The sequence below is a fragment of the Schistocerca gregaria genome, chromosome 8, assembly GCF_023897955.1.
Source record: "Schistocerca gregaria isolate iqSchGreg1 chromosome 8, iqSchGreg1.2, whole genome shotgun sequence".
Taxonomy (NCBI): domain Eukaryota; kingdom Metazoa; phylum Arthropoda; class Insecta; order Orthoptera; family Acrididae; genus Schistocerca; species Schistocerca gregaria.
In genome coordinates, this window is record NC_064927.1 from 111,034,890 (window position 1) to 111,058,810 (window position 23,921).

At 51.4% G+C, this 23,921-nt stretch overlaps 30 non-coding genes across 30 annotated transcripts; 17 read left to right on the forward strand and 13 right to left on the reverse strand.

Moving 5' to 3' along the window:
* Window positions 1–385: 385 nt before the first annotated feature.
* Window positions 386–477, forward strand: Trnai-uau (transfer RNA isoleucine (anticodon UAU)). The gene is given in 2 exon segments: window positions 386–423; window positions 442–477. It is a non-coding gene; the product is annotated as a tRNA-Ile (tRNA).
* Window positions 478–578: 101 nt separating this feature from the next.
* Window positions 579–650, forward strand: Trnad-guc (transfer RNA aspartic acid (anticodon GUC)). The gene has a single exon. It is a non-coding gene; the product is annotated as a tRNA-Asp (tRNA).
* Window positions 651–856: 206 nt separating this feature from the next.
* Trnam-cau (transfer RNA methionine (anticodon CAU)) lies at window positions 857–928 on the reverse strand. Its single transcript has one exon. It is a non-coding gene; the product is annotated as a tRNA-Met (tRNA).
* A 930-nt stretch (window positions 929–1,858) lies between these two features.
* On the forward strand, window positions 1,859–1,930 carry Trnad-guc (transfer RNA aspartic acid (anticodon GUC)). The gene has a single exon. It is a non-coding gene; the product is annotated as a tRNA-Asp (tRNA).
* A 206-nt stretch (window positions 1,931–2,136) lies between these two features.
* On the reverse strand, window positions 2,137–2,208 carry Trnam-cau (transfer RNA methionine (anticodon CAU)). The gene has a single exon. It is a non-coding gene; the product is annotated as a tRNA-Met (tRNA).
* A 930-nt stretch (window positions 2,209–3,138) lies between these two features.
* Trnad-guc (transfer RNA aspartic acid (anticodon GUC)) lies at window positions 3,139–3,210 on the forward strand. Its single transcript has one exon. It is a non-coding gene; the product is annotated as a tRNA-Asp (tRNA).
* A 206-nt stretch (window positions 3,211–3,416) lies between these two features.
* On the reverse strand, window positions 3,417–3,488 carry Trnam-cau (transfer RNA methionine (anticodon CAU)). Its single transcript has one exon. It is a non-coding gene; the product is annotated as a tRNA-Met (tRNA).
* A 930-nt stretch (window positions 3,489–4,418) lies between these two features.
* On the forward strand, window positions 4,419–4,490 carry Trnad-guc (transfer RNA aspartic acid (anticodon GUC)). The gene has a single exon. It is a non-coding gene; the product is annotated as a tRNA-Asp (tRNA).
* Window positions 4,491–4,696: 206 nt separating this feature from the next.
* Trnam-cau (transfer RNA methionine (anticodon CAU)) lies at window positions 4,697–4,768 on the reverse strand. Its single transcript has one exon. It is a non-coding gene; the product is annotated as a tRNA-Met (tRNA).
* Window positions 4,769–5,506: 738 nt separating this feature from the next.
* Trnai-uau (transfer RNA isoleucine (anticodon UAU)) lies at window positions 5,507–5,598 on the forward strand. Its single transcript is given in 2 exon segments — window positions 5,507–5,544; window positions 5,563–5,598. It is a non-coding gene; the product is annotated as a tRNA-Ile (tRNA).
* Window positions 5,599–5,699: 101 nt separating this feature from the next.
* Window positions 5,700–5,771, forward strand: Trnad-guc (transfer RNA aspartic acid (anticodon GUC)). The gene has a single exon. It is a non-coding gene; the product is annotated as a tRNA-Asp (tRNA).
* A 206-nt stretch (window positions 5,772–5,977) lies between these two features.
* On the reverse strand, window positions 5,978–6,049 carry Trnam-cau (transfer RNA methionine (anticodon CAU)). Its single transcript has one exon. It is a non-coding gene; the product is annotated as a tRNA-Met (tRNA).
* Window positions 6,050–6,979: 930 nt separating this feature from the next.
* Window positions 6,980–7,051, forward strand: Trnad-guc (transfer RNA aspartic acid (anticodon GUC)). Its single transcript has one exon. It is a non-coding gene; the product is annotated as a tRNA-Asp (tRNA).
* A 206-nt stretch (window positions 7,052–7,257) lies between these two features.
* Window positions 7,258–7,329, reverse strand: Trnam-cau (transfer RNA methionine (anticodon CAU)). The gene has a single exon. It is a non-coding gene; the product is annotated as a tRNA-Met (tRNA).
* Window positions 7,330–8,259: 930 nt separating this feature from the next.
* Window positions 8,260–8,331, forward strand: Trnad-guc (transfer RNA aspartic acid (anticodon GUC)). The gene has a single exon. It is a non-coding gene; the product is annotated as a tRNA-Asp (tRNA).
* Window positions 8,332–8,537: 206 nt separating this feature from the next.
* Window positions 8,538–8,609, reverse strand: Trnam-cau (transfer RNA methionine (anticodon CAU)). The gene has a single exon. It is a non-coding gene; the product is annotated as a tRNA-Met (tRNA).
* A 930-nt stretch (window positions 8,610–9,539) lies between these two features.
* Window positions 9,540–9,611, forward strand: Trnad-guc (transfer RNA aspartic acid (anticodon GUC)). The gene has a single exon. It is a non-coding gene; the product is annotated as a tRNA-Asp (tRNA).
* Window positions 9,612–9,817: 206 nt separating this feature from the next.
* On the reverse strand, window positions 9,818–9,889 carry Trnam-cau (transfer RNA methionine (anticodon CAU)). The gene has a single exon. It is a non-coding gene; the product is annotated as a tRNA-Met (tRNA).
* A 738-nt stretch (window positions 9,890–10,627) lies between these two features.
* Window positions 10,628–10,719, forward strand: Trnai-uau (transfer RNA isoleucine (anticodon UAU)). Its single transcript is given in 2 exon segments — window positions 10,628–10,665; window positions 10,684–10,719. It is a non-coding gene; the product is annotated as a tRNA-Ile (tRNA).
* A 101-nt stretch (window positions 10,720–10,820) lies between these two features.
* Trnad-guc (transfer RNA aspartic acid (anticodon GUC)) lies at window positions 10,821–10,892 on the forward strand. The gene has a single exon. It is a non-coding gene; the product is annotated as a tRNA-Asp (tRNA).
* Window positions 10,893–11,098: 206 nt separating this feature from the next.
* On the reverse strand, window positions 11,099–11,170 carry Trnam-cau (transfer RNA methionine (anticodon CAU)). The gene has a single exon. It is a non-coding gene; the product is annotated as a tRNA-Met (tRNA).
* Window positions 11,171–12,100: 930 nt separating this feature from the next.
* Window positions 12,101–12,172, forward strand: Trnad-guc (transfer RNA aspartic acid (anticodon GUC)). Its single transcript has one exon. It is a non-coding gene; the product is annotated as a tRNA-Asp (tRNA).
* Window positions 12,173–12,378: 206 nt separating this feature from the next.
* Trnam-cau (transfer RNA methionine (anticodon CAU)) lies at window positions 12,379–12,450 on the reverse strand. Its single transcript has one exon. It is a non-coding gene; the product is annotated as a tRNA-Met (tRNA).
* A 930-nt stretch (window positions 12,451–13,380) lies between these two features.
* On the forward strand, window positions 13,381–13,452 carry Trnad-guc (transfer RNA aspartic acid (anticodon GUC)). Its single transcript has one exon. It is a non-coding gene; the product is annotated as a tRNA-Asp (tRNA).
* Window positions 13,453–13,658: 206 nt separating this feature from the next.
* Window positions 13,659–13,730, reverse strand: Trnam-cau (transfer RNA methionine (anticodon CAU)). Its single transcript has one exon. It is a non-coding gene; the product is annotated as a tRNA-Met (tRNA).
* Window positions 13,731–14,660: 930 nt separating this feature from the next.
* Window positions 14,661–14,732, forward strand: Trnad-guc (transfer RNA aspartic acid (anticodon GUC)). The gene has a single exon. It is a non-coding gene; the product is annotated as a tRNA-Asp (tRNA).
* A 206-nt stretch (window positions 14,733–14,938) lies between these two features.
* Window positions 14,939–15,010, reverse strand: Trnam-cau (transfer RNA methionine (anticodon CAU)). The gene has a single exon. It is a non-coding gene; the product is annotated as a tRNA-Met (tRNA).
* A 930-nt stretch (window positions 15,011–15,940) lies between these two features.
* On the forward strand, window positions 15,941–16,012 carry Trnad-guc (transfer RNA aspartic acid (anticodon GUC)). The gene has a single exon. It is a non-coding gene; the product is annotated as a tRNA-Asp (tRNA).
* A 1,208-nt stretch (window positions 16,013–17,220) lies between these two features.
* Trnad-guc (transfer RNA aspartic acid (anticodon GUC)) lies at window positions 17,221–17,292 on the forward strand. Its single transcript has one exon. It is a non-coding gene; the product is annotated as a tRNA-Asp (tRNA).
* Window positions 17,293–17,498: 206 nt separating this feature from the next.
* Window positions 17,499–17,570, reverse strand: Trnam-cau (transfer RNA methionine (anticodon CAU)). The gene has a single exon. It is a non-coding gene; the product is annotated as a tRNA-Met (tRNA).
* Window positions 17,571–23,921: the final 6,351 nt, after the last annotated feature.

Below are 23,921 nucleotides of genomic sequence, written 5' to 3' on the forward strand. Positions count from 1 at the left end.
TAGGGCCACGGACTGTGTCTCGTTCTACGAGACAAGTGCACCTCTCTAAGAAACGTGTTCTTCAGGGCTCTGCAAGCTCCCAAGGAAGGCACTTCTCGTCCAGCGGCGTGGTCGCGGTGCGCTTGCAGAGCTTGGACCTTGCCACATATCTGCGCCCGCTGTTCGACAGGTAGCAGGAGGCAAGGCGCGCGTTTTTCTGCGTTTTTTCGTTGACTAGAGGCAGTTGATGTGCATGTAAGCGTAGCATATGAAACACGAATAGCACGAAGCATTCGTAGTTAGGTGCCAAAGTCGCAGTGTGGCCGCAGGTGGCGATCGTATGTATTTGTGGCCACCACTGGTTTGCAGCAAAGTGAATATGGCTAATTGAGAGCGTTTGGCTGTAGCCCCAGTGGCGCAATTGGTTAGCGCACGGTACTTATAAGGCAGTAGCCGTGAGCAATGCCGGGGTTGTGAGTTCGAGCCTCACCTGGGGCATACTTTTATGTCGTAACAGCTGACAGCATCTGGAGGCTAGATTTCAGATGTATCAGCTACGCCAACAAGTTTAATGTGCATTATATGCGGTAGGTGCGTCTTCCTCGGTAGTATAGTGGTTAGTATCCCCGCCTGTCACGCGGGAGACCGGGGTTCGATTCCCCGCCGGGGAGGCGCGATTTTTATCTCACAAATCTGCTCGAGTGTTGCGCGTGTGGGGTGGAAGAGCATTAACTTTGCCATTAACTTGCTGCAAAATGCTACATCGTAGGAAGTAGTTCTCGCATTCCTCACACTTTCTAATTATGGGGTTCGCTGTTAATGCCGACTCTCCACGCGTAGTAATCGATCTCGACACAATCAGCAAAAGATATAATTTTAGCAGAGCGTGGTTTCGATCCACGGACCTCTGGGTTATGGGCCCAGCACGCTTCCACTGCGCCACTCTGCTGTGTGGGGGTGTTCTAGCTCTTCGTCACATCACGTGGGACACTTGGACAGTGTTGTCTGCGTGGCTTTCACACGCGTACATTTAATTGCGCAACATCTCCTACAGCTCTCAGCTTGACTTGTCTCGACTTTGCTCGACTGACGCTACGCTGACGCTTGCAGGCAGCGGCATTTACCACCATCACCTCGACATGCAGCTGCGAGATGCACAGGAATAACACTGCACTCCTCGATGCGGCGACATACGAAATCCACTGCCGAGCTGCGCGTTGGCAACTAACAAAATGCCGACCGTGCCAGGATCAGAAGCTGGAATCTTCCGATCCGTTGTCAGACGCGTTATCCCTTGCGCCATAGGGCCACGAACACGCGATCTAGTGTCGAGACAAGTGCACCTCTCTAAGAAACGTGTTCTTCAGGGCTCTGCAAGCTCCCAAGGAAGGCACTTCTCGTCCAGCGGCGTGGTCGCGGTGCGCTTGCAGAGCTTGGACCTTGCCACATATCTGCGCCCGCTGTTCGACAGGTAGCAGGAGGCAAGGCGCGCGTTTTTCTGCGTTTTTTCGTTGACTAGAGGCAGTTGATGTGCATGTAAGCGTAGCATATGAAACACGAATAGCACGAAGCATTCGTAGTTAGGTGCCAAAGTCGCAGTGTGGCCGCAGGTGGCGATCGTATGTATTTGTGGCCACCACTGGTTTGCAGCAAAGTGAATATGGCTAATTGAGAGCGTTTGGCTGTAGCCCCAGTGGCGCAATTGGTTAGCGCACGGTACTTATAAGGCAGTAGCCGTGAGCAATGCCGGGGTTGTAATTCGAGCCTCACCTGGGGCATACTTTTATGTCGTAACAGCTGACAGCATCTGGAGGCTAGATTTCAGATGTATCAGCTACGCCAACAAGTTTAATGTGCATTATATGCGGTAGGTGCGTCTTCCTCGGTAGTATAGTGGTTAGTATCCCCGCCTGTCACGCGGGAGACCGGGGTTCGATTCCCCGCCGGGGAGGCGCGACTTTTATCTCACAAATCTGCTCGAGTGTTGCGCGTGTGGGGTGGAAGAGCATTAACTTTGCCATTAACTTGCTGCAAAATGCTACATCGTAGGAAGTAGTTCTCGCATTCCTCACACTTTCTAATTATGGGGTTCGCTGTTAATGCCGACTCTCCACGCGTAGTAATCGATCTCGACACAATCAGCAAAAGATATAATTTTAGCAGAGCGTGGTTTCGATCCACGGACCTCTGGGTTATGGGCCCAGCACGCTTCCACTGCGCCACTCTGCTGTGTGGGGGTGTTCTAGCTCTTCGTCACATCACGTGGGACACTTGGACAGTGTTGTCTGCGTGGCTTTCACACGCGTACATTTAATTGCGCAACATCTCCTACAGCTCTCAGCTTGACTTGTCTCGACTTTGCTCGACTGACGCTACGCTGACGCTTGCAGGCAGCGGCATTTACCACCATCACCTCGACATGCAGCTGCGAGATGCACAGGAATAACACTGCACTCCTCGATGCGGCGACATACGAAATCCACTGCCGAGCTGCGCGTTGGCAACTAACAAAATGCCGACCGTGCCAGGATCAGAAGCTGGAATCTTCCGATCCGTTGTCAGACGCGTTATCCCTTGCGCCATAGGGCCACGGACTGTGTCTCGTTCTACGAGACAAGTGCACCTCTCTAAGAAACGTGTTCTTCAGGGCTCTGCAAGCTCCCAAGGAAGGCACTTCTCGTCCAGCGGCGTGGTCGCGGTGCGCTTGCAGAGCTTGGACCTTGCCACATATCTGCGCCCGCTGTTCGACAGGTAGCAGGAGGCAAGGCGCGCGTTTTTCTGCGTTTTTTCGTTGACTAGAGGCAGTTGATGTGCATGTAAGCGTAGCATATGAAACACGAATAGCACGAAGCATTCGTAGTTAGGTGCCAAAGTCGCAGTGTGGCCGCAGGTGGCGATCGTATGTATTTGTGGCCACCACTGGTTTGCAGCAAAGTGAATATGGCTAATTGAGAGCGTTTGGCTGTAGCCCCAGTGGCGCAATTGGTTAGCGCACGGTACTTATAAGGCAGTAGCCGTGAGCAATGCCGGGGTTGTAATTCGAGCCTCACCTGGGGCATACTTTTATGTCGTAACAGCTGACAGCATCTGGAGGCTAGATTTCAGATGTATCAGCTACGCCAACAAGTTTAATGTGCATTATATGCGGTAGGTGCGTCTTCCTCGGTAGTATAGTGGTTAGTATCCCCGCCTGTCACGCGGGAGACCGGGGTTCGATTCCCCGCCGGGGAGGCGCGACTTTTATCTCACAAATCTGCTCGAGTGTTGCGCGTGTGGGGTGGAAGAGCATTAACTTTGCCATTAACTTGCTGCAAAATGCTACATCGTAGGAAGTAGTTCTCGCATTCCTCACACTTTCTAATTATGGGGTTCGCTGTTAATGCCGACTCTCCACGCGTAGTAATCGATCTCGACACAATCAGCAAAAGATATAATTTTAGCAGAGCGTGGTTTCGATCCACGGACCTCTGGGTTATGGGCCCAGCACGCTTCCACTGCGCCACTCTGCTGTGTGGGGGTGTTCTAGCTCTTCGTCACATCACGTGGGACACTTGGACAGTGTTGTCTGCGTGGCTTTCACACGCGTACATTTAATTGCGCAACATCTCCTACAGCTCTCAGCTTGACTTGTCTCGACTTTGCTCGACTGACGCTACGCTGACGCTTGCAGGCAGCGGCATTTACCACCATCACCTCGACATGCAGCTGCGAGATGCACAGGAATAACACTGCACTCCTCGATGCGGCGACATACGAAATCCACTGCCGAGCTGCGCGTTGGCAACTAACAAAATGCCGACCGTGCCAGGATCAGAAGCTGGAATCTTCCGATCCGTTGTCAGACGCGTTATCCCTTGCGCCATAGGGCCACGGACTGTGTCTCGTTCTACGAGACAAGTGCACCTCTCTAAGAAACGTGTTCTTCAGGGCTCTGCAAGCTCCCAAGGAAGGCACTTCTCGTCCAGCGGCGTGGTCGCGGTGCGCTTGCAGAGCTTGGACCTTGCCACATATCTGCGCCCGCTGTTCGACAGGTAGCAGGAGGCAAGGCGCGCGTTTTTCTGCGTTTTTTCGTTGACTAGAGGCAGTTGATGTGCATGTAAGCGTAGCATATGAAACACGAATAGCACGAAGCATTCGTAGTTAGGTGCCAAAGTCGCAGTGTGGCCGCAGGTGGCGATCGTATGTATTTGTGGCCACCACTGGTTTGCAGCAAAGTGAATATGGCTAATTGAGAGCGTTTGGCTGTAGCCCCAGTGGCGCAATTGGTTAGCGCACGGTACTTATAAGGCAGTAGCCGTGAGCAATGCCGGGGTTGTAATTCGAGCCTCACCTGGGGCATACTTTTATGTCGTAACAGCTGACAGCATCTGGAGGCTAGATTTCAGATGTATCAGCTACGCCAACAAGTTTAATGTGCATTATATGCGGTAGGTGCGTCTTCCTCGGTAGTATAGTGGTTAGTATCCCCGCCTGTCACGCGGGAGACCGGGGTTCGATTCCCCGCCGGGGAGGCGCGACTTTTATCTCACAAATCTGCTCGAGTGTTGCGCGTGTGGGGTGGAAGAGCATTAACTTTGCCATTAACTTGCTGCAAAATGCTACATCGTAGGAAGTAGTTCTCGCATTCCTCACACTTTCTAATTATGGGGTTCGCTGTTAATGCCGACTCTCCACGCGTAGTAATCGATCTCGACACAATCAGCAAAAGATATAATTTTAGCAGAGCGTGGTTTCGATCCACGGACCTCTGGGTTATGGGCCCAGCACGCTTCCACTGCGCCACTCTGCTGTGTGGGGGTGTTCTAGCTCTTCGTCACATCACGTGGGACACTTGGACAGTGTTGTCTGCGTGGCTTTCACACGCGTACATTTAATTGCGCAACATCTCCTACAGCTCTCAGCTTGACTTGTCTCGACTTTGCTCGACTGACGCTACGCTGACGCTTGCAGGCAGCGGCATTTACCACCATCACCTCGACATGCAGCTGCGAGATGCACAGGAATAACACTGCACTCCTCGATGCGGCGACATACGAAATCCACTGCCGAGCTGCGCGTTGGCAACTAACAAAATGCCGACCGTGCCAGGATCAGAAGCTGGAATCTTCCGATCCGTTGTCAGACGCGTTATCCCTTGCGCCATAGGGCCACGGACTGTGTCTCGTTCTACGAGACAAGTGCACCTCTCTAAGAAACGTGTTCTTCAGGGCTCTGCAAGCTCCCAAGGAAGGCACTTCTCGTCCAGCGGCGTGGTCGCGGTGCGCTTGCAGAGCTTGGACCTTGCCACATATCTGCGCCCGCTGTTCGACAGGTAGCAGGAGGCAAGGCGCGCGTTTTTCTGCGTTTTTTCGTTGACTAGAGGCAGTTGATGTGCATGTAAGCGTAGCATATGAAACACGAATAGCACGAAGCATTCGTAGTTAGGTGCCAAAGTCGCAGTGTGGCCGCAGGTGGCGATCGTATGTATTTGTGGCCACCACTGGTTTGCAGCAAAGTGAATATGGCTAATTGAGAGCGTTTGGCTGTAGCCCCAGTGGCGCAATTGGTTAGCGCACGGTACTTATAAGGCAGTAGCCGTGAGCAATGCCGGGGTTGTGAGTTCGAGCCTCACCTGGGGCATACTTTTATGTCGTAACAGCTGACAGCATCTGGAGGCTAGATTTCAGATGTATCAGCTACGCCAACAAGTTTAATGTGCATTATATGCGGTAGGTGCGTCTTCCTCGGTAGTATAGTGGTTAGTATCCCCGCCTGTCACGCGGGAGACCGGGGTTCGATTCCCCGCCGGGGAGGCGCGATTTTTATCTCACAAATCTGCTCGAGTGTTGCGCGTGTGGGGTGGAAGAGCATTAACTTTGCCATTAACTTGCTGCAAAATGCTACATCGTAGGAAGTAGTTCTCGCATTCCTCACACTTTCTAATTATGGGGTTCGCTGTTAATGCCGACTCTCCACGCGTAGTAATCGATCTCGACACAATCAGCAAAAGATATAATTTTAGCAGAGCGTGGTTTCGATCCACGGACCTCTGGGTTATGGGCCCAGCACGCTTCCACTGCGCCACTCTGCTGTGTGGGGGTGTTCTAGCTCTTCGTCACATCACGTGGGACACTTGGACAGTGTTGTCTGCGTGGCTTTCACACGCGTACATTTAATTGCGCAACATCTCCTACAGCTCTCAGCTTGACTTGTCTCGACTTTGCTCGACTGACGCTACGCTGACGCTTGCAGGCAGCGGCATTTACCACCATCACCTCGACATGCAGCTGCGAGATGCACAGGAATAACACTGCACTCCTCGATGCGGCGACATACGAAATCCACTGCCGAGCTGCGCGTTGGCAACTAACAAAATGCCGACCGTGCCAGGATCAGAAGCTGGAATCTTCCGATCCGTTGTCAGACGCGTTATCCCTTGCGCCATAGGGCCACGGACTGTGTCTCGTTCTACGAGACAAGTGCACCTCTCTAAGAAACGTGTTCTTCAGGGCTCTGCAAGCTCCCAAGGAAGGCACTTCTCGTCCAGCGGCGTGGTCGCGGTGCGCTTGCAGAGCTTGGACCTTGCCACATATCTGCGCCCGCTGTTCGACAGGTAGCAGGAGGCAAGGCGCGCGTTTTTCTGCGTTTTTTCGTTGACTAGAGGCAGTTGATGTGCATGTAAGCGTAGCATATGAAACACGAATAGCACGAAGCATTCGTAGTTAGGTGCCAAAGTCGCAGTGTGGCCGCAGGTGGCGATCGTATGTATTTGTGGCCACCACTGGTTTGCAGCAAAGTGAATATGGCTAATTGAGAGCGTTTGGCTGTAGCCCCAGTGGCGCAATTGGTTAGCGCACGGTACTTATAAGGCAGTAGCCGTGAGCAATGCCGGGGTTGTAATTCGAGCCTCACCTGGGGCATACTTTTATGTCGTAACAGCTGACAGCATCTGGAGGCTAGATTTCAGATGTATCAGCTACGCCAACAAGTTTAATGTGCATTATATGCGGTAGGTGCGTCTTCCTCGGTAGTATAGTGGTTAGTATCCCCGCCTGTCACGCGGGAGACCGGGGTTCGATTCCCCGCCGGGGAGGCGCGACTTTTATCTCACAAATCTGCTCGAGTGTTGCGCGTGTGGGGTGGAAGAGCATTAACTTTGCCATTAACTTGCTGCAAAATGCTACATCGTAGGAAGTAGTTCTCGCATTCCTCACACTTTCTAATTATGGGGTTCGCTGTTAATGCCGACTCTCCACGCGTAGTAATCGATCTCGACACAATCAGCAAAAGATATAATTTTAGCAGAGCGTGGTTTCGATCCACGGACCTCTGGGTTATGGGCCCAGCACGCTTCCACTGCGCCACTCTGCTGTGTGGGGGTGTTCTAGCTCTTCGTCACATCACGTGGGACACTTGGACAGTGTTGTCTGCGTGGCTTTCACACGCGTACATTTAATTGCGCAACATCTCCTACAGCTCTCAGCTTGACTTGTCTCGACTTTGCTCGACTGACGCTACGCTGACGCTTGCAGGCAGCGGCATTTACCACCATCACCTCGACATGCAGCTGCGAGATGCACAGGAATAACACTGCACTCCTCGATGCGGCGACATACGAAATCCACTGCCGAGCTGCGCGTTGGCAACTAACAAAATGCCGACCGTGCCAGGATCAGAAGCTGGAATCTTCCGATCCGTTGTCAGACGCGTTATCCCTTGCGCCATAGGGCCACGGACTGTGTCTCGTTCTACGAGACAAGTGCACCTCTCTAAGAAACGTGTTCTTCAGGGCTCTGCAAGCTCCCAAGGAAGGCACTTCTCGTCCAGCGGCGTGGTCGCGGTGCGCTTGCAGAGCTTGGACCTTGCCACATATCTGCGCCCGCTGTTCGACAGGTAGCAGGAGGCAAGGCGCGCGTTTTTCTGCGTTTTTTCGTTGACTAGAGGCAGTTGATGTGCATGTAAGCGTAGCATATGAAACACGAATAGCACGAAGCATTCGTAGTTAGGTGCCAAAGTCGCAGTGTGGCCGCAGGTGGCGATCGTATGTATTTGTGGCCACCACTGGTTTGCAGCAAAGTGAATATGGCTAATTGAGAGCGTTTGGCTGTAGCCCCAGTGGCGCAATTGGTTAGCGCACGGTACTTATAAGGCAGTAGCCGTGAGCAATGCCGGGGTTGTAATTCGAGCCTCACCTGGGGCATACTTTTATGTCGTAACAGCTGACAGCATCTGGAGGCTAGATTTCAGATGTATCAGCTACGCCAACAAGTTTAATGTGCATTATATGCGGTAGGTGCGTCTTCCTCGGTAGTATAGTGGTTAGTATCCCCGCCTGTCACGCGGGAGACCGGGGTTCGATTCCCCGCCGGGGAGGCGCGACTTTTATCTCACAAATCTGCTCGAGTGTTGCGCGTGTGGGGTGGAAGAGCATTAACTTTGCCATTAACTTGCTGCAAAATGCTACATCGTAGGAAGTAGTTCTCGCATTCCTCACACTTTCTAATTATGGGGTTCGCTGTTAATGCCGACTCTCCACGCGTAGTAATCGATCTCGACACAATCAGCAAAAGATATAATTTTAGCAGAGCGTGGTTTCGATCCACGGACCTCTGGGTTATGGGCCCAGCACGCTTCCACTGCGCCACTCTGCTGTGTGGGGGTGTTCTAGCTCTTCGTCACATCACGTGGGACACTTGGACAGTGTTGTCTGCGTGGCTTTCACACGCGTACATTTAATTGCGCAACATCTCCTACAGCTCTCAGCTTGACTTGTCTCGACTTTGCTCGACTGACGCTACGCTGACGCTTGCAGGCAGCGGCATTTACCACCATCACCTCGACATGCAGCTGCGAGATGCACAGGAATAACACTGCACTCCTCGATGCGGCGACATACGAAATCCACTGCCGAGCTGCGCGTTGGCAACTAACAAAATGCCGACCGTGCCAGGATCAGAAGCTGGAATCTTCCGATCCGTTGTCAGACGCGTTATCCCTTGCGCCATAGGGCCACGGACTGTGTCTCGTTCTACGAGACAAGTGCACCTCTCTAAGAAACGTGTTCTTCAGGGCTCTGCAAGCTCCCAAGGAAGGCACTTCTCGTCCAGCGGCGTGGTCGCGGTGCGCTTGCAGAGCTTGGACCTTGCCACATATCTGCGCCCGCTGTTCGACAGGTAGCAGGAGGCAAGGCGCGCGTTTTTCTGCGTTTTTTCGTTGACTAGAGGCAGTTGATGTGCATGTAAGCGTAGCATATGAAACACGAATAGCACGAAGCATTCGTAGTTAGGTGCCAAAGTCGCAGTGTGGCCGCAGGTGGCGATCGTATGTATTTGTGGCCACCACTGGTTTGCAGCAAAGTGAATATGGCTAATTGAGAGCGTTTGGCTGTAGCCCCAGTGGCGCAATTGGTTAGCGCACGGTACTTATAAGGCAGTAGCCGTGAGCAATGCCGGGGTTGTAATTCGAGCCTCACCTGGGGCATACTTTTATGTCGTAACAGCTGACAGCATCTGGAGGCTAGATTTCAGATGTATCAGCTACGCCAACAAGTTTAATGTGCATTATATGCGGTAGGTGCGTCTTCCTCGGTAGTATAGTGGTTAGTATCCCCGCCTGTCACGCGGGAGACCGGGGTTCGATTCCCCGCCGGGGAGGCGCGACTTTTATCTCACAAATCTGCTCGAGTGTTGCGCGTGTGGGGTGGAAGAGCATTAACTTTGCCATTAACTTGCTGCAAAATGCTACATCGTAGGAAGTAGTTCTCGCATTCCTCACACTTTCTAATTATGGGGTTCGCTGTTAATGCCGACTCTCCACGCGTAGTAATCGATCTCGACACAATCAGCAAAAGATATAATTTTAGCAGAGCGTGGTTTCGATCCACGGACCTCTGGGTTATGGGCCCAGCACGCTTCCACTGCGCCACTCTGCTGTGTGGGGGTGTTCTAGCTCTTCGTCACATCACGTGGGACACTTGGACAGTGTTGTCTGCGTGGCTTTCACACGCGTACATTTAATTGCGCAACATCTCCTACAGCTCTCAGCTTGACTTGTCTCGACTTTGCTCGACTGACGCTACGCTGACGCTTGCAGGCAGCGGCATTTACCACCATCACCTCGACATGCAGCTGCGAGATGCACAGGAATAACACTGCACTCCTCGATGCGGCGACATACGAAATCCACTGCCGAGCTGCGCGTTGGCAACTAACAAAATGCCGACCGTGCCAGGATCAGAAGCTGGAATCTTCCGATCCGTTGTCAGACGCGTTATCCCTTGCGCCATAGGGCCACGGACTGTGTCTCGTTCTACGAGACAAGTGCACCTCTCTAAGAAACGTGTTCTTCAGGGCTCTGCAAGCTCCCAAGGAAGGCACTTCTCGTCCAGCGGCGTGGTCGCGGTGCGCTTGCAGAGCTTGGACCTTGCCACATATCTGCGCCCGCTGTTCGACAGGTAGCAGGAGGCAAGGCGCGCGTTTTTCTGCGTTTTTTCGTTGACTAGAGGCAGTTGATGTGCATGTAAGCGTAGCATATGAAACACGAATAGCACGAAGCATTCGTAGTTAGGTGCCAAAGTCGCAGTGTGGCCGCAGGTGGCGATCGTATGTATTTGTGGCCACCACTGGTTTGCAGCAAAGTGAATATGGCTAATTGAGAGCGTTTGGCTGTAGCCCCAGTGGCGCAATTGGTTAGCGCACGGTACTTATAAGGCAGTAGCCGTGAGCAATGCCGGGGTTGTGAGTTCGAGCCTCACCTGGGGCATACTTTTATGTCGTAACAGCTGATAGCATCTGGAGGCTAGATTTCAGATGTATCAGCTACGCCAACAAGTTTAATGTGCATTATATGCGGTAGGTGCGTCTTCCTCGGTAGTATAGTGGTTAGTATCCCCGCCTGTCACGCGGGAGACCGGGGTTCGATTCCCCGCCGGGGAGGCGCGACTTTTATCTCACAAATCTGCTCGAGTGTTGCGCGTGTGGGGTGGAAGAGCATTAACTTTGCCATTAACTTGCTGCAAAATGCTACATCGTAGGAAGTAGTTCTCGCATTCCTCACACTTTCTAATTATGGGGTTCGCTGTTAATGCCGACTCTCCACGCGTAGTAATCGATCTCGACACAATCAGCAAAAGATATAATTTTAGCAGAGCGTGGTTTCGATCCACGGACCTCTGGGTTATGGGCCCAGCACGCTTCCACTGCGCCACTCTGCTGTGTGGGGGTGTTCTAGCTCTTCGTCACATCACGTGGGACACTTGGACAGTGTTGTCTGCGTGGCTTTCACACGCGTACATTTAATTGCGCAACATCTCCTACAGCTCTCAGCTTGACTTGTCTCGACTTTGCTCGACTGACGCTACGCTGACGCTTGCAGGCAGCGGCATTTACCACCATCACCTCGACATGCAGCTGCGAGATGCACAGGAATAACACTGCACTCCTCGATGCGGCGACATACGAAATCCACTGCCGAGCTGCGCGTTGGCAACTAACAAAATGCCGACCGTGCCAGGATCAGAAGCTGGAATCTTCCGATCCGTTGTCAGACGCGTTATCCCTTGCGCCATAGGGCCACGGACTGTGTCTCGTTCTACGAGACAAGTGCACCTCTCTAAGAAACGTGTTCTTCAGGGCTCTGCAAGCTCCCAAGGAAGGCACTTCTCGTCCAGCGGCGTGGTCGCGGTGCGCTTGCAGAGCTTGGACCTTGCCACATATCTGCGCCCGCTGTTCGACAGGTAGCAGGAGGCAAGGCGCGCGTTTTTCTGCGTTTTTTCGTTGACTAGAGGCAGTTGATGTGCATGTAAGCGTAGCATATGAAACACGAATAGCACGAAGCATTCGTAGTTAGGTGCCAAAGTCGCAGTGTGGCCGCAGGTGGCGATCGTATGTATTTGTGGCCACCACTGGTTTGCAGCAAAGTGAATATGGCTAATTGAGAGCGTTTGGCTGTAGCCCCAGTGGCGCAATTGGTTAGCGCACGGTACTTATAAGGCAGTAGCCGTGAGCAATGCCGGGGTTGTAATTCGAGCCTCACCTGGGGCATACTTTTATGTCGTAACAGCTGACAGCATCTGGAGGCTAGATTTCAGATGTATCAGCTACGCCAACAAGTTTAATGTGCATTATATGCGGTAGGTGCGTCTTCCTCGGTAGTATAGTGGTTAGTATCCCCGCCTGTCACGCGGGAGACCGGGGTTCGATTCCCCGCCGGGGAGGCGCGACTTTTATCTCACAAATCTGCTCGAGTGTTGCGCGTGTGGGGTGGAAGAGCATTAACTTTGCCATTAACTTGCTGCAAAATGCTACATCGTAGGAAGTAGTTCTCGCATTCCTCACACTTTCTAATTATGGGGTTCGCTGTTAATGCCGACTCTCCACGCGTAGTAATCGATCTCGACACAATCAGCAAAAGATATAATTTTAGCAGAGCGTGGTTTCGATCCACGGACCTCTGGGTTATGGGCCCAGCACGCTTCCACTGCGCCACTCTGCTGTGTGGGGGTGTTCTAGCTCTTCGTCACATCACGTGGGACACTTGGACAGTGTTGTCTGCGTGGCTTTCACACGCGTACATTTAATTGCGCAACATCTCCTACAGCTCTCAGCTTGACTTGTCTCGACTTTGCTCGACTGACGCTACGCTGACGCTTGCAGGCAGCGGCATTTACCACCATCACCTCGACATGCAGCTGCGAGATGCACAGGAATAACACTGCACTCCTCGATGCGGCGACATACGAAATCCACTGCCGAGCTGCGCGTTGGCAACTAACAAAATGCCGACCGTGCCAGGATCAGAAGCTGGAATCTTCCGATCCGTTGTCAGACGCGTTATCCCTTGCGCCATAGGGCCACGGACTGTGTCTCGTTCTACGAGACAAGTGCACCTCTCTAAGAAACGTGTTCTTCAGGGCTCTGCAAGCTCCCAAGGAAGGCACTTCTCGTCCAGCGGCGTGGTCGCGGTGCGCTTGCAGAGCTTGGACCTTGCCACATATCTGCGCCCGCTGTTCGACAGGTAGCAGGAGGCAAGGCGCGCGTTTTTCTGCGTTTTTTCGTTGACTAGAGGCAGTTGATGTGCATGTAAGCGTAGCATATGAAACACGAATAGCACGAAGCATTCGTAGTTAGGTGCCAAAGTCGCAGTGTGGCCGCAGGTGGCGATCGTATGTATTTGTGGCCACCACTGGTTTGCAGCAAAGTGAATATGGCTAATTGAGAGCGTTTGGCTGTAGCCCCAGTGGCGCAATTGGTTAGCGCACGGTACTTATAAGGCAGTAGCCGTGAGCAATGCCGGGGTTGTAATTCGAGCCTCACCTGGGGCATACTTTTATGTCGTAACAGCTGACAGCATCTGGAGGCTAGATTTCAGATGTATCAGCTACGCCAACAAGTTTAATGTGCATTATATGCGGTAGGTGCGTCTTCCTCGGTAGTATAGTGGTTAGTATCCCCGCCTGTCACGCGGGAGACCGGGGTTCGATTCCCCGCCGGGGAGGCGCGACTTTTATCTCACAAATCTGCTCGAGTGTTGCGCGTGTGGGGTGGAAGAGCATTAACTTTGCCATTAACTTGCTGCAAAATGCTACATCGTAGGAAGTAGTTCTCGCATTCCTCACACTTTCTAATTATGGGGTTCGCTGTTAATGCCGACTCTCCACGCGTAGTAATCGATCTCGACACAATCAGCAAAAGATATAATTTTAGCAGAGCGTGGTTTCGATCCACGGACCTCTGGGTTATGGGCCCAGCACGCTTCCACTGCGCCACTCTGCTGTGTGGGGGTGTTGTAGCTCTTCGTCACATCACGTGGGACACTTGGACAGTGTTGTCTGCGTGGCTTTCACACGCGTACATTTAATTGCGCAACATCTCCTACAGCTCTCAGCTTGACTTGTCTCGACTTTGCTCGACTGACGCTACGCTGACGCTTGCAGGCAGCGGCATTTACCACCATCACCTCGACATGCAGCTGCGAGATGCACAGGAATAACACTGCACTCCTCGATGCGGCGACATACGAAATCCACTGCCGAGCTGCGCGTTGGCAACTAACAAAATGCCGACCGTGCCAGGATCAGAAGCTGGAATCTTCCGATCCGTTGTCAGACGCGTTATCCCTTGCGCCATAGGGCCACGGACTGTGTCTCGTTCTACGAGACAAGTGCACCTCTCTAAGAAACGTGTTCTTCAGGGCTCTGCAAGCTCCCAAGGAAGGCACTTCTCGTCCAGCGGCGTGGTCGCGGTGCGCTTGCAGAGCTTGGACCTTGCCACATATCTGCGCCCGCTGTTCGACAGGTAGCAGGAGGCAAGGCGCGCGTTTTTCTGCGTTTTTTCGTTGACTAGAGGCAGTTGATGTGCATGTAAGCGTAGCATATGAAACACGAATAGCACGAAGCATTCGTAGTTAGGTGCCAAAGTCGCAGTGTGGCCGCAGGTGGCGATCGTATGTATTTGTGGCCACCACTGGTTTGCAGCAAAGTGAATATGGCTAATTGAGAGCGTTTGGCTGTAGCCCCAGTGGCGCAATTGGTTAGCGCACGGTACTTATAAGGCAGTAGCCGTGAGCAATGCCGGGGTTGTAATTCGAGCCTCACCTGGGGCATACTTTTATGTCGTAACAGCTGACAGCATCTGGAGGCTAGATTTCAGATGTATCAGCTACGCCAACAAGTTTAATGTGCATTATATGCGGTAGGTGCGTCTTCCTCGGTAGTATAGTGGTTAGTATCCCCGCCTGTCACGCGGGAGACCGGGGTTCGATTCCCCGCCGGGGAGGCGCGACTTTTATCTCACAAATCTGCTCGAGTGTTGCGCGTGTGGGGTGGAAGAGCATTAACTTTGCCATTAACTTGCTGCAAAATGCTACATCGTAGGAAGTAGTTCTCGCATTCCTCACACTTTCTAATTATGGGGTTCGCTGTTAATGCCGACTCTCCACGCGTAGTAATCGATCTCGACACAATCAGCAAAAGATATAATTTTAGCAGAGCGTGGTTTCGATCCACGGACCTCTGGGTTATGGGCCCAGCACGCTTCCACTGCGCCACTCTGCTGTGTGGGGGTGTTCTAGCTCTTCGTCACATCACGTGGGACACTTGGACAGTGTTGTCTGCGTGGCTTTCACACGCGTACATTTAATTGCGCAACATCTCCTACAGCTCTCAGCTTGACTTGTCTCGACTTTGCTCGACTGACGCTACGCTGACGCTTGCAGGCAGCGGCATTTACCACCATCACCTCGACATGCAGCTGCGAGATGCACAGGAATAACACTGCACTCCTCGATGCGGCGACATACGAAATCCACTGCCGAGCTGCGCGTTGGCAACTAACAAAATGCCGACCGTGCCAGGATCAGAAGCTGGAATCTTCCGATCCGTTGTCAGACGCGTTATCCCTTGCGCCATAGGGCCACGGACTGTGTCTCGTTCTACGAGACAAGTGCACCTCTCTAAGAAACGTGTTCTTCAGGGCTCTGCAAGCTCCCAAGGAAGGCACTTCTCGTCCAGCGGCGTGGTCGCGGTGCGCTTGCAGAGCTTGGACCTTGCCACATATCTGCGCCCGCTGTTCGACAGGTAGCAGGAGGCAAGGCGCGCGTTTTTCTGCGTTTTTTCGTTGACTAGAGGCAGTTGATGTGCATGTAAGCGTAGCATATGAAACACGAATAGCACGAAGCATTCGTAGTTAGGTGCCAAAGTCGCAGTGTGGCCGCAGGTGGCGATCGTATGTATTTGTGGCCACCACTGGTTTGCAGCAAAGTGAATATGGCTAATTGAGAGCGTTTGGCTGTAGCCCCAGTGGCGCAATTGGTTAGCGCACGGTACTTATAAGGCAGTAGCCGTGAGCAATGCCGGGGTTGTAATTCGAGCCTCACCTGGGGCATACTTTTATGTCGTAACAGCTGACAGCATCTGGAGGCTAGATTTCAGATGTATCAGCTACGCCAACAAGTTTAATGTGCATTATATGCGGTAGGTGCGTCTTCCTCGGTAGTATAGTGGTTAGTATCCCCGCCTGTCACGCGGGAGACCGGGGTTCGATTCCCCGCCGGGGAGGCGCGACTTTTATCTCACAAATCTGCTCGAGTGTTGCGCGTGTGGGGTGGAAGAGCATTAACTTTGCCATTAACTTGCTGCAAAATGCTACATCGTAGGAAGTAGTTCTCGCATTCCTCACACTTTCTAATTATGGGGTTCGCTGTTAATGCCGACTCTCCACGCGTAGTAATCGATCTCGACACAATCAGCAAAAGATATAATTTTAGCAGAGCGTGGTTTCGATCCACTGACCTCTGGGTTATGGGCCCAGCACGCTTCCACTGCGCCACGCTGCTGTGTGGGGGTGTTCTAGCTCTTCGTCACATCACGTGGGACACTTGGACAGTGTTGTCTGCGTGGCTTTCACACGCGTACATTTAATTGCGCAACATCTCCTACAGCTCTCAGCTTGACTTGTCTCGACTTTGCTCGACTGACGCTACGCTGACGCTTGCAGGCAGCGGCATTTACCACCATCACCTCGACATGCAGCTGCGAGATGCACAGGAATAACACTGCACTCCTCGATGCGGCGACATACGAAATCCACTGCCGAGCTGCGCGTTGGCAACTAACAAAATGCCGACCGTGCCAGGATCAGAAGCTGGAATCTTCCGATCCGTTGTCAGACGCGTTATCCCTTGCGCCATAGGGCCACGGACTGTGTCTCGTTCTACGAGACAAGTGCACCTCTCTAAGAAACGTGTTCTTCAGGGCTCTGCAAGCTCCCAAGGAAGGCACTTCTCGTCCAGCGGCGTGGTCGCGGTGCGCTTGCAGAGCTTGGACCTTGCCACATATCTGCGCCCGCTGTTCGACAGGTAGCAGGAGGCAAGGCGCGCGTTTTTCTGCGTTTTTTCGTTGACTAGAGGCAGTTGATGTGCATGTAAGCGTAGCATATGAAACACGAATAGCACGAAGCATTCGTAGTTAGGTGCCAAAGTCGCAGTGTGGCCGCAGGTGGCGATCGTATGTATTTGTGGCCACCACTGGTTTGCAGCAAAGTGAATATGGCTAATTGAGAGCGTTTGGCTGTAGCCCCAGTGGCGCAATTGGTTAGCGCACGGTACTTATAAGGCAGTAGCCGTGAGCAATGCCGGGGTTGTAATTCGAGCCTCACCTGGGGCATACTTTTATGTCGTAACAGCTGACAGCATCTGGAGGCTAGATTTCAGATGTATCAGCTACGCCAACAAGTTTAATGTGCATTATATGCGGTAGGTGCGTCTTCCTCGGTAGTATAGTGGTTAGTATCCCCGCCTGTCACGCGGGAGACCGGGGTTCGATTCCCCGCCGGGGAGGCGCGACTTTTATCTCACAAATCTGCTCGAGTGTTGCGCGTGTGGGGTGGAAGAGCATTAACTTTGCCATTAACTTGCTGCAAAATGCTACATCGTAGGAAGTAGTTCTCGCATTCCTCACACTTTCTAATTATGGGGTTCGCTGTTAATGCCGACTCTCCACGCGTAGTAATCGATCTCGACACAATCAGCAAAAGATATAATTTTAGCAGAGCGTGGTTTCGATCCACGGACCTCTGGGTTATGGGCCCAGCACGCTTCCACTGCGCCACGCTGCTGTGTGGGGGTGTTCTAGCTCTTCGTCACATCACGTGGGACACTTGGACAGTGTTGTCTGCGTGGCTTTCACACGCGTACATTTAATTGCGCAACATCTCCTACAGCTCTCAGCTTGACTTGTCTCGACTTTGCTCGACTGACGCTACGCTGACGCTTGCAGGCAGCGGCATTTACCACCATCACCTCGACATGCAGCTGCGAGATGCACAGGAATAACACTGCACTCCTCGATGCGGCGACATACGAAATCCACTGCCGAGCTGCGCGTTGGCAACTAACAAAATGCCGACCGTGCCAGGATCAGAAGCTGGAATCTTCCGATCCGTTGTCAGACGCGTTATCCCTTGCGCCATAGGGCCACGGACTGTGTCTCGTTCTACGAGACAAGTGCACCTCTCTAAGAAACGTGTTCTTCAGGGCTCTGCAAGCTCCCAAGGAAGGCACTTCTCGTCCAGCGGCGTGGTCGCGGTGCGCTTGCAGAGCTTGGACCTTGCCACATATCTGCGCCCGCTGTTCGACAGGTAGCAGGAGGCAAGGCGCGCGTTTTTCTGCGTTTTTTCGTTGACTAGAGGCAGTTGATGTGCATGTAAGCGTAGCATATGAAACACGAATAGCACGAAGCATTCGTAGTTAGGTGCCAAAGTCGCAGTGTGGCCGCAGGTGGCGATCGTATGTATTTGTGGCCACCACTGGTTTGCAGCAAAGTGAATATGGCTAATTGAGAGCGTTTGGCTGTAGCCCCAGTGGCGCAATTGGTTAGCGCACGGTACTTATAAGGCAGTAGCCGTGAGCAATGCCGGGGTTGTAATTCGAGCCTCACCTGGGGCATACTTTTATGTCGTAACAGCTGACAGCATCTGGAGGCTAGATTTCAGATGTATCAGCTTCGCCAACAAGATTAATGTACATTATATGTTGTAGGTGCGTCTTCCTCGGTAGTATAGTGGTTAGTATCCCCGCCTGTCACGCGGAACCCTGGGGTTCGATTCCCCGCTGCGGAGGAGCGATTTTTATCTCACAAATCTGCTCGAGTGTTGCGCATGTGGTGTGGAAGAGCATTAACTTTGCCATTAACTTGCTGCAAAATGCTACATCGTAGGAAGTAGTTCTCGCATTCCTGAGACTTCGGAATTATGGGGTTTGCTGTTAAAGCCGACTCTCCACGCGTAGTAATCTATCTCGACACAATCAGGAAAAGATATAATTATAGCAGAGCGTGGTTTCGATCCACGGACCTCTGGGTTATGGGTCCAGCACGCTTCCTCTGCACCACTCTGCTGTGTGGGGGTGTTCTAGCTCTTCGTCACATCACGTGGGACACTTGGACAGTGTTGTCTGCGTGGCTTTCACACGCGTACATTTAATTGCGCAACGTCTACTACACCTCTCAGCTTGACTTGTCTCGACTTTGCTCGACTGACGCTACTATGACGCTTGCAGGCAGCGGCATTTACCACCATCACCTCGACATGCAGCTGCGCTATGTACAGGAATAACACTGCACTCCTCGATGCGGCGACATACGAAATCCACTGCCGAGCTGCGCATTGGCAACTAACAAAATGCCGACCCTGCCAGGATTAGAAGCTGGAATTTTCCGATCCGTAGTCAGACGCGTTATCCCTTGCGCCACAGGGTCACGGACTGTGTCTCGTTCTACGAGACAAGTGCACCTCTCTAAGAAACGTGTTCTCCAGGGCTCAGCAATCTCCCAAGGAAGGCACCTCTCGTCTAGCTGCGTGGTCGCGGTGCGCTTGCAGAGCTTGGACCTTGCCACATATCTGCGCCCGCTGTTCGACAGGTAGCAGGAGGCAAGGCGCGCGTTTTTTTGCATTTTTTCGTTGACTAGAGGCAGTTGATGTGCATGTAAGTGTAGCATATGAAACACGAATAGCACGAAGCATTCGTAGTTAGGTGCCAAAGTCGCTGTGTGGCCGCAGGTGGCGATCGTATGTTTTTGTGGCCACCACTGGTTTGCAGCAAAATGAATATGGCTAACTGAGAGCGTTTGGCTGTAGCTCCAGTGGCATTCCCTAGCAGGCAGCTGTGCGGTGCGGACGTATTGAGCGGCTGGTCGAGTTTACTTTGTCGCTGCCGGCGGCGGTCGCTGTGTATGGTGAGTGCCCGATTACAGCGTTAACACTAACCTCGGTAATGAATACTCGAACCCAATCATGAATCAGTCAGAACGGAAAGACACTCTTAATTTAACATTCGAACCGAAATTTGCTAGACCAAAATACTTTGAGGTAGAATTATTTGTTCGAGATGTTATGAAGTTAACTCTTGTCGATTTAATTGCCATACACTTATCGCTCAGTAATAGTACCGTCTACTTGAAATTGGTGACGCCTGAATGATGCGAGCAAGTTGTTGAGTCTTGTGGCAGATCTCTTTCGTTTAAACATTCAGACGGGAACGTTGGCGACGTACAAATAACGCAGGCAGGCCTGGGGTTGCGAATCATTAGAATATTTGAATTGCCTTTCGAAGTAACTGCCGAGCATATTAACTCCAAACTACGGGAATATGGATCGGTAGTAAACAACGTTGCTGGGAAATGGTCAGGTCAACATATATTCCCAGTATTAAACGGTGAGCAGCAAGTGAGAATCGAGTTGCTGAAGCATATTCCATCTTACATCATTATAACTGGATACAGGGCCATAGTAATTTATGACGGGCAACCACGGACATGCTCGGGATGTGGATCTACAGCACACGTCCGTGCACAGTGTATTCGAAGGCGCGTAGCGCAGAGCCCGACTTGCGAGTGTGAGCAGTCTGGCTCAAGTTCTACGTTGCCGATCACTTACGTAGCCGCCCCCCCCCCCCCCCCCCCCCCCCCTTGTAAACACCGCTCCAGGGCTCAGCGTCGATTTTACCCTAGATGCGTACACTGATCACAAAGTGGAGATCATACCAATGGAGGCTAGTAATGTACCGGAAACCCGCGGTGCTTCCTTACAGGAAGTTAAGGAGGGAAATAAGGAGACGCAGGGTGGCAGTGTTGTCTCCGGACAGCCGCAAGTGGCGGAAGTTTTTCCCGTGGACGCAGACTGTGCCACTCATGAGAACACTGCTCAAAACTCCAAGTGCCCTTCCCCGAAAAGGTAGAAGAATCGCGCAACAGGGTGCCGACACAACAGCGCAACTGCTGCGCGAGAAGGCCAACCAGGTGCGTCAGAAGCTGACCGAGGTGATGTCTCAGGTTTCCACTGCAACTCCCCAGACGTCCAAAAACTCCCGTACTGACGACTCAGAGGCTGTCTCCAACAACAGACTCTCCCCATCACAGACGAAGATTATGTCAGTAGATACAGAAGGTACAGGTGGCCACCTGCCAGATAGCAGTGCAGATCCGCGTGTAGTTCACCATCCGCGTAACTGGGCGGACGACGGCGAAGAATGCTCTCACGACAACGATGTGACCGAAGTACAGGGACAACACCGAGAAAAAGTGTCAGAAGTCCGGGAAACGGAATCGCAAGGGCAACGGAAGACTGAAACTAATGTTACGGCGGTGGATGCCGACCCCGACTTCTTTTAATTCATGCCCCTCCGTCATCACTAAGGGAGCGGCTCAACGCCACGCATACCTCTCCCATCATGCCACCTTTACAGGCATACCGTGTTGCCACGGTCAACATCGACAAGATCAGCAGCACGACAAACCTGAAGAATCTTACGGACTTCTTACATGCAGCTCATATCGACATTGCGCTGTTGCAAGAGGTCGCCGATATTGATCTGGAACGTATCACAGGTTACAATGCGTTAATCAATCCGGAACTTGGCAGTGAACTCGGAACCGCCCTTTTGACCAAAGGAGGCATCACCGTAGCCAATGTCGACAGACTGCCAAACAGCATAGGTATCGCGGGGACGATCCACAACACCAGATTCATAAATGTTTACGCCCCTTCTGGAACGGGAAAAAAGCGTCAGAGATTGGAGTGTTTTAAGGAGGAGATCGTGCCACTTTTTACAACCCCCACAGGCCAAGTAATATTTGCAGGTGATTTTAAAGGTGTACTAAAACCAAAAGACCATAGGCCAAATTTTAACACTTCCATAGAACTTCTGGACATTTTTAGAGTCTTAAACCTACTCGGCACGTGGGAACTTAAACACGGCGACACGCCCGGTTTTACTCACGTCACCAGCCATTCTGCCAGCCGCACTGACAGAATTTATGCAACTTCCAATTTACGGCACAATATTTTGCAAGTGGAGAGATGGCCACTTATATTCTCTGACCATGTAGCACATATATGTACCATAAATATGGAAAAACAGGGTATGTATAGAGCAAGAGGCCTGTGCAAACTGAATGTTACCCATTTATCAGATCCAGGGTGCCACGCCGTCTTCCAACACACATGGGCAGATTGTGAAAGGAAATTTCCACTGTACAATTCAGCTTTCTGGTGGTGGATAAAATGTGCAAAGCCAGGTCTAATAAAAGCGATCACTGCTGGCAAAAATGCGAACTGGCATACGGCAACATAGCCTGCGAACTGTAAATGTCATTCAAAGAGTGTCTTTAGTTAATACCTACAAAATTTCCAAAGTAAATTACGTTGCCCAAGTACTGCCATTACTAAAGACTATAGCACAACATGCTTGGCCACTTTGTTACCAGGGGTCAGATATTTAAAGTAAAGTATGAAACCCTTCACCCCCCCCCCCCCCCCCAGTTTGGAAGGGAGGCCCCAATTTGACAGATGTCTACCTCAAAGCAAAAGCCTTGTATGTTAGTCAAACATACAAACAGTGGCACAGATCACCTAACACACTGACGGCTCACATTTTGAATGAAATAGTGCCTCCCAATCTGGACCCACCTGTAGATGTAAAACACATTCTGAACTCGCTCTGTCACTTAAGGTATTTCATCTTAGAACTTAGCTACATACAAAGAAGAAAACCAGAGGCAGACCGACACAAAGTCAAAGCAATTTACACCACAATGACGGAAAGTAAACCAAACCACGCAATATAGTGGAGGAGAAATGTAGTGGTTATAACTGGAAACAAGTCTGGGAGAACGTTCACGAACCGCATCTTTCATCTACAGTGCGCTCAACTTGGCACATGGCAGTCAATAGGAAATTACCGACTAATTCGAGGTTACACGAGATTCACCTGGCTGAAATACTGAATTGTATCAGATGTCACTTAGTCGACACAGACTAGCATAGATTTACTTGAGACGCTGTACAAGACATATGGACCCTTTGCACACAGAAACTCGCAAGCATAATGCGAACATCACCAAGAACGATAACACCGACACGCCTACTCAACCCTGACGAAGTTCCCTATCCCAATACAATGCAGTCAATTGGCTAAAGGGCCAGACTGTATACTACATCCTATCCGAGAAAGAGAAGGGTAAAGACGAATATTGGATACATTTAACGATGGAACACCAGACACTGATACGAACGAAATATAGCGAAAACTATGCTTGTTTTTTTTTATTAAGAACGTTGACATAGAGTTACTATATTGCAAGCATCTTTACTTTATCACTTCCTTTAATCTCTTTACTAGTTTATTTCATATAATTTGCCATACTAATGGGGAGACATTTTTATTCTTTAATTTACTTTATGTTAGAAAACCAAAAAGGTTTCCTGGTAGGATGTCATGGAGACTTCGCTGGCCGGGGCTTCGGAGTTCAGAGAAACTGAAACAGAAATAACACTTGAGATATGGACAAAAAAACGAATGTTCGACAACCGGACACATTAGCAATAGCTATTCACCGAGAATACAAACTCTGAAGCCACCAGTCTGCAGATAGTTTTAGGAGAGAATCTCACTGTCCGAGATGCAGATAATGTTGCGGTTCTGTTACGCCACCACAGGGATGTTGACACAGTTAAAACAGTGATTGACACCTATGCACAGGCGTCAGGAGATTCTAGACGGACGCTGCATTAGTGTCTTAAAGGGAGTACTGTTGTTCAAAACGTCGGTGGAGGTATGAACAATAATATCCTTTTGATGTGATAGGAGGCCCCCATCTCCCGTCCTCAAACCATCAATAAGCATGCGCCTGCGACGTGACTGATGCCGAATCAATTGATACATGCTCGCTCGTTCTGCTGCAACAACAGCGTGAAAGGAAGTGCTCCATTGCAGCAAGGCCCTGGACGTGCGGGATATATCCTATTTCGGTCTAAGCAACAGACCTTCCAACTGATACATCTGAAATCTAGTCTCCTGATTTCCTGATGCTGTCAGCCCGTCACTTGCACTCGCCAAAATTGCCTTCATCGGTTAGCTTCAGTACCTGTAATTATAATGAACGAAATGTCTCCTCATTAGACGAAATAACA